Here is a 10,051-nt window from a genome sequence, read left to right on the forward strand (position 1 = left end):
GCCGTCAGTGACGGTTCAGTAGTAGTGTGTTGTCCAAAAGGTGTATTCCGCTCATCAGAAATTCAGGATGTGAGTAACTATGTAACATACTGCATCAGTATAAACTGGATTTATGTGTTACTCAGGTCTATTTAATCTTAGGAGCACATTTTCCATTGGCCTCGAAAGTGAGTAGCTAGAATATTGATGTGCCTAACCCTTGGGGAAGAAAAAAAAAAGTGCTTCTCCACTATACTAAATCTCTACAAAAATATGAGGGCTTACAGTATGGACACATATAAAGTATTTTCAGCCAAAGTTGGTAGAGGAAAGCACATGGAGGGGAAAAAGAAAAGAAAAGAAAAGAAATAACATAAGCAATAAACTATTCCAAGCAAACAGAAAGCATCTGTAAAATTTGCCAGACTTGATGGTGTAAACAATACAAACTTTCTTTCTTTCCATTTCATTTTTTCTCCTCTCAGTCTTCTGATCCTCTCTATTTCTCCTTTACCCTGGCTTGGTGTTACCACCGTTAAAATGTCCTCCCTCAAAAGGTCAGGAAAGGATCTGATGGCTTGGCATTGAGACAGGCATTCCAAGGAAAGATGGTTAGGATCTGGCCACTAACCATTTTTTTTTTATTTTGTATATTTATTTTCTCATTCATTTATAGACAGAAATGTCCAAAGACAAGTTCTATAATTTAAATATATATTTTGTGCCACTATTTTAAAGCTACACACCTCATAACACCCATCTTTTAAAACTGCTAACCTTTTCATCATTATTTTTAAGATTGATATTAACTATACAAAAACTGTAATAAAGACGTAAGTCTTCATCTCTTCCTGCATCCTTTTCTCATATGTGTTAATTATGTAGCTCATGTCCTATAAACCAGAATATAAACTGCCTTTTAAAGATAAGAGTAAGTTTACCCTTGGTTCTTTCTAGCTGATGTATTATACATTATACCCAAGTGAACCATCAATGCGTCATCCTGATAATAGCTATAATAATAATTATTATTATTAATGATAGCGGTTGCTTCTTGGTATATGTGTGTGGGGTTTCCTTATGCTCGGCCTTTGGGTCTGGTGTTTGTTCAATTGTTGTTATTTGTGACTATCTGTATCCTCAAGCTATAAAACAGCATTTCTTGGAATAAAGTAGTATTCCATATCATCTACTTCCTTCTCCCTAGGTAAGTTCAGAATCATCATTGGATGATTCTGCTTATACAGGGCAGGGAATCCTTTGTAAATGCCTATGTCAAGCCAGGATTTTAATTTTAGACCAAAGATACAGATAGTTGCAAAAGAATAAAATGGTTTATTCATATCATCAGATCCATGTTTCATGAAGTTGGCGTATTTTCTGGATAAACTTTATCGGATGTGTAATACGTCATCATATGCAATTAAATCAGGATAGGAATTATGGCATTCTCTTAGTGAGACCACTTGGGTGATCCTGCTTTACCTGGAGCAGTAAGGGAAGATTGAAAACCCTGTTCAAGACAGACATTCAAGATGCTTTTGCAGCCAGCTCAGTCCTTTTACATTGGAAATGCTGAAAAGAAGTCTTAATTTTTTCTTCCTTCGTTAAAGATTTTTCAAAGCCTGTGATATAGACAATATACTCTGGAGATGGTCTTCTCTTTGGGGGACTGCTCCATTTGCAAACCATGCTAAGGTCCACAGAGAGTTGGTTCTGCTTGTTCTATCCTACTCTGAAATATTCTTAACATGCTGTTGATATATACTTTTCAGTCAAAAGTTAATTTGCTTTCTGTTTTTTGATGGCCACTCTGTGAATCAACCTAATGTATTTGTGGTGTGGGGATCTGTAACCTCTGAACACTATTTAAAGACTTTTATAATTAATTATTTAAAGACATTTTAGCCCTTAACTCTCTCTGTGTCCATGAACAAGTTGATTGGTTAATCATGTCTTGTGTATTTTTATTGTGACTGCTGTACACATTGTACATGAAACAGGAAAGAGAAGAGCTGTTTATAAGCGCTAATTATAATGGCAAAATTGTACTTTCAATAACTGTTCTTATTTTCTTTTTGATTATATCAAGACCTGCACTTTAAGAAGTGTGTTTCAGTTTTGCTAGTACATGACAGAGGAGAAAGATAAATCCAGTTCTATAAAGTTATGTCAAGCGTAAGTTGGCACAACTACAAATATCAATAGTTCATTCAAACCCTATCCCTCCACTCCTGGAGGACTTTGATTTCTGGCCATCCTTTGATAAAGATCCAGATCAAGGAAGAGACTCTTGGAGGTCTAATCTTTTAGGAGGAGATGATGGTTCTAGTGGATTCTCAGGAGCCTGAGTTACTTCTGAGATGGCGTATCTAGCTCTTGGTAGAATCAGAACTCAAGTTTTCTATAGATCAAATAAAAAAACCCAGGGGCTGAATCCTTAAGGTTTTCTCCAGGTTATTGTTTGAACAAACTTCTGCTGATGCTTCTTACTATGTGCCAGGTAAATGTGAACTAACCAACTTTCTTTCTCCCTTTCTCTCTTTCTTTCTTGTTCTTTCTTTCTCTTTCTTTCTTTCTTTCTTTCTTTCTTTCTTGCTGTCTCTCTCTCTCTCTCTCTCTTTCTTTCTTGTTCTTTCTTTCTCTCTCTCTCTCTCTTACCTTCTAAGTCCTTAATTTTTTTTCTTCATTTAAGCAAGGAGAAATCTCCTTATGGATTGCTAAGGGCCCTGTGCATATCTGCATGTAGCCAAAGATTCTGTCCCTTCTAGGAACTCTGGTTGTCAACTGGTGATCTTGCCTTTGTCTTGTCTTATAGTTCTGCCTGTGGCGCCTGTCACTAGCAGTCAAATAAGGACAATTTTACCATTCTCTCCTGCTGCTCTAATTTTTTTTAGTGCCGGTACATGAATTTGTTATTCTTTATAATTCCCTTTGAAGTTGGAAATCCAAGGGGAATCTAAAACCGACCAGATGTTTCTGCTGCTGGAGAGGGAAGAGAGTAGGATTAAGTTTAACAAAAACTTGGTCTCTCGGAAGAAAAATCATTTCAGCTGGAAATCATCTTTAAATGCACTCATTTGCTACATATCTGTTAGTTAATTTACATTTACTAGTCCTTTGTAGACAATACCGCCTGTCAATTTACTTGGGAAAATTCATAAATTTTGTGAACAAATAGACTCATGCTGCGGTTTGCTCAGGCCTACGTCCCTTTTGAAGTTTTAGTTCTTTCAGTTGCTCTACATATTACCCTCGCGTGCTTTACAGCGCGGGTTGTCTGTTGTGGTGGTTGTTGATGTTGTTGAGGGATCACCATCATGTCACATCAGGCCGGGAGGCCAGTTCTGCAAACTGTTGCGAGAGGGTGAGGTCAATGCAGCCTGCGGTTAGGGAGGGAAGGAAAGGAGATTTGCCAGAACGCTTTGCCTTTCTTTATGCAGAACTTCATCCGCTTTAGGGATGCGTAGATCAAAACAAGAATAAGACTGATGAAGACCTTCAGGGTAAAAAAAGGAAAGTTTTGTCGTCCCTCAAGGATTCAGCTGATGTTGCAGACAGCATGAATAAACAGATTGGGAGATGAAAAATGGGAGAGAAAGTGAAGTACACGAGAGCACAAAAGAGAAAAGGGCGTCCGTGAATCGACATTTGTGGGGCCTCTCTCACGGGGTGTCCGGGGCTTCAGACGCCTGCAGGAGAGGGAAGAATGGTTAAAAAATCAAACTGGAGGAGAGTCTTAGAAACCAATCAGAATGTTTTGGTGGTTTGCTTAGCACTTCACAAAAGCGTCGGATTGCAGAGATGCATTTTTATTTGCTGGCTTCCTGCACGGCATCTGTCACGCTGGCTCCTTACGTTGCTGTCAGGATTTCCTCGGTTTCCCTAGGTTTCTGGGAGGACAGAGAGCCCCTGTGGATAACTGCTTGACACCCCTTACCTCGCTCAGTGGACTAACATTTGGAAACATTTTCCACACGTCACGAGGGATGAATACTCACAACTCATAGTTTCTATTGCCCCAGCCTATCTTCATTTTAAATAGAAAGTCTGAGTCCTCAGTAATTATATTAAGCTTCTTAAGCAGCACATATCAATTGCATATACCATTTTAAGCATTTTTTCAGCCTCTCAAAAGAGAGTAGGGGAAGAGACAGAGAGAAATCACTTAGCAGCTGATTCATTTATTTTAAGCAGCTTTCCCCATTTTAAAATATAAAAAATTCAGGTCCTGGAACATTGGGTGATTTGAATGTTCTGTAAGGATTTGAAAAAAGATTTTTAAAATATCATATGTTCTACATTCAGGGACCCGGATTTTCAATTTAGTTCTAAAAACAAAACAAAATAGGTTGAAATAAGGGAGTTTCAACCTAAACAGTTTCTCCTCTTTCTTTTCATTTGTTATTATTAATTAGTAGTAGTAGTAGTAGTAGTCAGACGGTATGAAAAGCATTCGTTGGTCTGACTGCTGTGACAGAACTTAACCTAATAATCCAAGACTTGGAACTTGGTGTTTCAATAAAGGAAACACTGTTTGAGGTATTTTCCATTCAAACCAGCATCAAAAGTTTTTAATTAACACCATCAGAAATTAATGGGCTACATGCAGGACAGGGTTCCTCCAGACCCAACTACCGGGAACAAGACAGCAAGAGGGACCCATTGTGCATGTTTTTATTTTATAATGTATTTTTATTTGCTTGTGGAAGCAGAGTCCCAGCTGCACATGGTGTGGCAGAGCCACAAGAGTGAAACCTGCTAGGGCTGCTTCACTCCAGCAGTTTCATGTTGCTCACTGATTATTGTCCTGAGTTCTTTGTGATTGTAATTGGTTAGAAAGTTTGAAATTAGCAAGTCCTTGTCAGCCCCTGAAAGCTTTGAAATCATGAGGCTCCATACAGCTATCAAGCCAGCTGAAGCCTAATCGCCTTTTGGGTGAAGAGCCTCAGAGGGGTGAGCGCCCCTCCTCAGGCTTTGCTCCAGTCACAGTTCCCCAGCCTCTGGAGCTCCCTGTGTTGGACGGTGGCTTTGTTTGAAGTCCTTTCCTTTCCATCACTGAAGCCTCTTTCGGGATGAAAGGATGGTAGGCCTGACTAATGGGGGTGGGGGAAGTGAGCGCAAATGGGAGAAAGGGTGAAGTAGAGGATCAAGGGAATCGGGAGGAAGGAAAAGGAGAAGAAAAGGCGTAAAAAAAAAAAAAAGGAAGCAGGATATACGATGGAAAGAGCTTTGTAAATATTGACGTTTTGGTTTCTGTGCAACTGGATTTGATGTCTTGGGATGGAACTCACTGGCAGAGTCTAAATGGTCCCTGGGGCTTTTCTTTTTCTTTTTCGGAACTTTTTTAAAGACTTGCCCACTTGTCAGAGGGAAGCTACATATGCTGATATAAGGGACCATAACCTACCTACTACCACCACCCCCTTTTCTAGGGATTAGGAATCCAGTTTTTCCTTTATACATTATAATAGAAGAATGAGGGGTCTATCAATTCTTCTCCTGTAACCACAACATATCTATTGTTTAACCTTAGACTCTGGGCCCCCAGACCAAAAGTCCCCAGAAAACTCCTACACTGCTAGGTGAATTGCAAAATAAATTCACCTTCATCCTTACAGCAACACAGGAACTGCTTGGGCAGGGTTACCTAAAGTGGATCTTGTCAGCAATGATGAAGTGTTTATAGAGGCTTAAAGGTCTGAATAACTTCCTGTAAACCTTCTCATTTATGTTCAAAGCCTTCAAGCTTAATATATTTAGGTGCAGTTTTTAACCTTTACCCATTTCTCCTCTGCTTTAATACAAAACAAAACAAAGCAAAAATGCAAGCCAAATACAACAACATAGATATTATTGCCGTGAATTCAGAATGCCAGGAAGTTTTTCAATAGGCCCGTCGTGACAAAATGATGCAAAAATGTATCACCATTTTTGGAAAAGCTCCTTAGAGCAGTTCAAAGATTTCTTCCCTGAAACACAGGGAGATCGATACATATCAACTTCTAGGGGATAATTGGTGAATGAGTGTCAGGATTTTCACAAGAACTGCAGAGTCCAGTCTTGACATCCTAGCCAGAGAATCAGGTAAGCCGATTAGCAAATCATCATTTTTCTATTTCTTACCTGAGCAGTGTCAAGATTTACTGTCGCAAAGTTTGACTTCTTACAGGAGTCAGAGACACTTTATGTGGAATATAATTAGTAAAAAGATGTCATTCTAACCTTCCCCAGACCATCCTTTAGGGGCTGCTAGATCAGACGGCAATATATTTTTCCCCACTCCCCAGAAGTCTTTGTAGGCTACTCTAGCAGATGTGTCTGACACTTATCTCAGCCCCTCAGCTCACCTCTGATTTCAGCTCCACTTGAAGCAATTCTGTATTAGTCCAGACTCCACCTCAGGAGTGCTTTTCCCAGGACCTTTTCCATGGCTGGGGGAGCTCAATAAATCTACATTAGATAGGGGAGAGAGGGGCTTGGCCGCTTAATGCGCTGGAGCAACTCTCAAGCAAAGGAGGAACGGAAGTGGAGAAAAAAATGTTTCAGCCTCTGTTTCTTTCAGATGGATACCTAGGATACCTCTGGAGACACTATGCACAAGTCTCAGAGATGCTGGTTGAATTATGTTCCCGTTGGTACACTGGTGGCCGGCCCCTTTGACACATTTTTATCATTGCCTTGTCCTCTGCTCTGACTCACTCACCATTCCTTCATGCCTGCCTTCTACGATCACCTTCCAAATTACAACCTGTACCCAGATCCTTGTTTCAGACTCTTCTTTGGAAGGAACCCAAAATGAGATGGGTACTCAGATTGTTTGTTTGTTTGTTTGTTTGAATTAGTCAGTTCACAGCATCCTCTTCTCTGCTCTGTACTACTTCCAGTGAATCATTGCCCATTCATATCCTGGTTCCCAAAGTCCAATAGAAGCCCAATTACTCACATCAATAGTTGTTAACACTTGAAGAGAGAGACATTGTTTTATTCATCTGTGGTCTCCTGTATCTAGCACTGTCTTGATACATAGTAAGTGCTCAATTAATGTTTGTTGGATGAGTGAATAATGCATAATTTATACCAGTCAGTGAGTTGTATTGTAGGTAATAAGAAATACTCATGCGTTTCAATCAAGTGTGAGATGTGTTACAATAAATTTGTTATGAATAATAAACTTATGAAGTATAAGTATTTGATTCACTCTTTTAAAAATTAAATTAAAACAAACACAAGATTTTTCCTATAATGAAGTTTTACTCATATACTTGTGTTTTCTAACATGCTTTATAAAGTGGGAGCCAATGGGTAATGTTTTAGTTTGTACTCCAGAAGTTGCCAATAACTCTAGGCAAATCCATGAGAATGTGTTGGAATCTAAATATCATCTTTCTTTGTACATCAAGGTGGAGAAAAAAAAGTTGAGGACTTCAGGGTCATACTGTAGGAATGGTGACAGTATCTGCTACAATTTGAAGTATCTAGTCAAATTCAATAGGCTTTTGAATGACTCTTGTTTGAGGATATTTATAGCTATGATCATGTGAGTCCATTCTGGAGTCAGACATGGTGAAGTCCTCTTGGTGCCTGTTTTCTAGACAGAAATGTAAGATCCACTATATCTATGATCAGCACTGGGGAAGAGTCTACCGTCTGTGAGAGAAGTTAATGAGGCTCCAGAACACAAATAACAATGAGATGGAAAGTTTGAAACTCTCTTCCTGCTTCTCAGTGTCCAATTTTAAAGCTATTTCCAGGGTGTGGTGACCAAGAAGATCACCCTAACACCACAAGCCTCCTCCTTGTTACCCAATGACCCAGTCTGGACTGAAGAAGGCAAAGGATGAAGAATACTCCAGGAAAAGACGTCTCAATTTTCCAAGTAGTGTGTCTTGTCCCCAGGGGAGTACCAAAGAACCTGATGTTGCATGTTAGCTATATTCCTGTGGAAAAAAATATTTTCTTCCCTACTTTCAGAAAAAATTTTAAGCATTTATTCTGGGAAGATAAACTATTGGCAGTTCCTGAATTTGTCCCAAAAAAGAAAACAAGTGTCTGTCTCAGGAAGAAATGATGATTCCTATTTACTTTATTAGCATCTATTGTGACACCTGGAGATGTCTAAAGTTATAAAAACTTAAAAACATATTCTTCAAGCAAAGTCAACTGTCTCATCTGCTGTTTCCTAAAGTGGCCTTATTTAGAATTTATACTATGCCTTCCAGCATAATTTTCTAAATACTCTCATCTTTTCTTTAGTGGTTATTGATCAACTGCCTAGGAAGCCCCTTTACACACCAGTGTTGTTTTCCAGAAAATATCAGCTCAGTTATGAAAGATCCGAAATGAGGCTCAGAGCAGTGATGGTAATTGGTGATACTGTTTGAGTTCTGTAGAGTTTGTGGTTGTATCCAGTGTGTAGTTTGCCAACTTACGTGGGATGGATATGGATCTCCTCAGAGAGGCCTGCCTAGTGACAGCTGGAGCCCAAGGGTTACTCATATATAGCCCAGCAGAGCCTCCTCTAAAGCTCCAAATCTCTCCTAGTTTATCCCAGTGAATAAGACAATATCACCCTTTGCTTTCTTTTTTTAAAGAGTTATTTACTTATTTTAGAAAGAGCACAAGTGGGAGGGGCAAGGGGAGAGGGAGAGAGAAACTCAAGCAGACTCTGTGCTCAGTGTGGAGCCCCACATGGGGCTCAATCTCACAACCCTGAGCCAAAACCAAGATTAGATGCTTAACTGACTGAACCACCCATGTGCCCCTACCCTTTTCTATGTATGCCATGACCTGAAAAAATTTGAGAAGTACTACTAGTGTTATGGATTGAATGTCTGTGTCCTCCCAAAATTCATATGTAGAAGCCCTACTCCCAACCCCCATGTGATGGTATTAGCAGGTGGGACCTTTGGGGGGCAATTAGGTTTAGATGAGGTTATGAGTGTGGCGCCTCCATGCGGGGATTAGTGCCCTTATGAGAAGAGGAGGAAGCACCAGAGCTTCCTCTCTCTGTGCCATGTGAGGAATGGTAAGAAAGTGGCCATTGCAGACTGGAAGGAGGCCCCTCACCAGAACTCAACCATGCCAGCATCTTGATCTTGGGCTTCTCATCCTCCAGAGCTGAGAGAAATAAATTTCTGCTGTTTAAGCTAACAAGTCTATGGGATTTTATTATGGCAGCCTGAGCCAGCTAAGACAACTAATCTAATGGATTTTAGTGGAGTAGACGTATGGAAAGGAGAAAATAGAGAAATAAAGACACGTTTGCTGTTAGAAAGCTACACTTCAGAAAGTAAACATGTATGTAAGGTTTTTCCATAAGCGAATACTGCAAAGTCATAAGTTTATCAGTATATTTATTCATACAGAGTGTCCTGGGATGCTGCATTCGCACTGCTTGTGTGGGAATCTAGTACAAGTCATTAGCAGGCATGTATATATATATGTGACTGGGAATCTATACTCACCATTAACATGAAGCCTGTCATTTGATTTGTTTGCAAGGCCCTTTCCTTTGACTGTCCTATCTGTGAATTGTTTCGTTATAAGATAAAGATAAACATTTAATCAAAATTATTTCCGTTCTTAGCTGCATACTCTTCCAGACTGTCTTCCCTGTTTGTGGCTGTTTCCTCCATAGGGCTACCACTATCTGTCCTTTGTGCCTTTGCTACTCAGAGTACAGTAGTATTAGTAATATCAGTACCACCTAGGAACTTGTTTGAAGTACAGAATCTGAGGCCTCACTCCAGACCTACGGAATGAGAATATGCATTTTAATAAGATCCCAGATGATTTTTTCTATGCAGTGAAATGTGAGAAGCACATACATGGCTAACTAAAAGGCATAGTAGCTTCTCCACTTATGAACTTTCAACTGACAACCTTTTCTCTTATATATGTGAATATATATGCTTATCTATAGTGGCAGGTTTTCTACACTTGTGGTGTGTGTGTGTATATATATACATATACATATATATATATATATATGTATATGTATATATATAGAGAGAGAGACAGTAGATGTATACTATATATATAGTATATATAATAACAATAATATATATGT

At 39.3% G+C, this 10,051-nt stretch overlaps 1 protein-coding gene across 44 annotated transcripts in view; it reads left to right on the forward strand.

The window, feature by feature from the left end:
- Positions 1-10,051, forward strand: part of ZBTB20 (zinc finger and BTB domain containing 20) — a 780,933-nt gene that overhangs the window by 412,623 nt on the left and 358,259 nt on the right. The gene's annotated exons all lie outside the window — the stretch shown is intronic.

Source organism: Ursus arctos, unplaced genomic scaffold (genome assembly GCF_023065955.2).
Source record: "Ursus arctos isolate Adak ecotype North America unplaced genomic scaffold, UrsArc2.0 scaffold_4, whole genome shotgun sequence".
Classification (NCBI taxonomy): Eukaryota; Metazoa; Chordata; class Mammalia; order Carnivora; family Ursidae; genus Ursus; species Ursus arctos.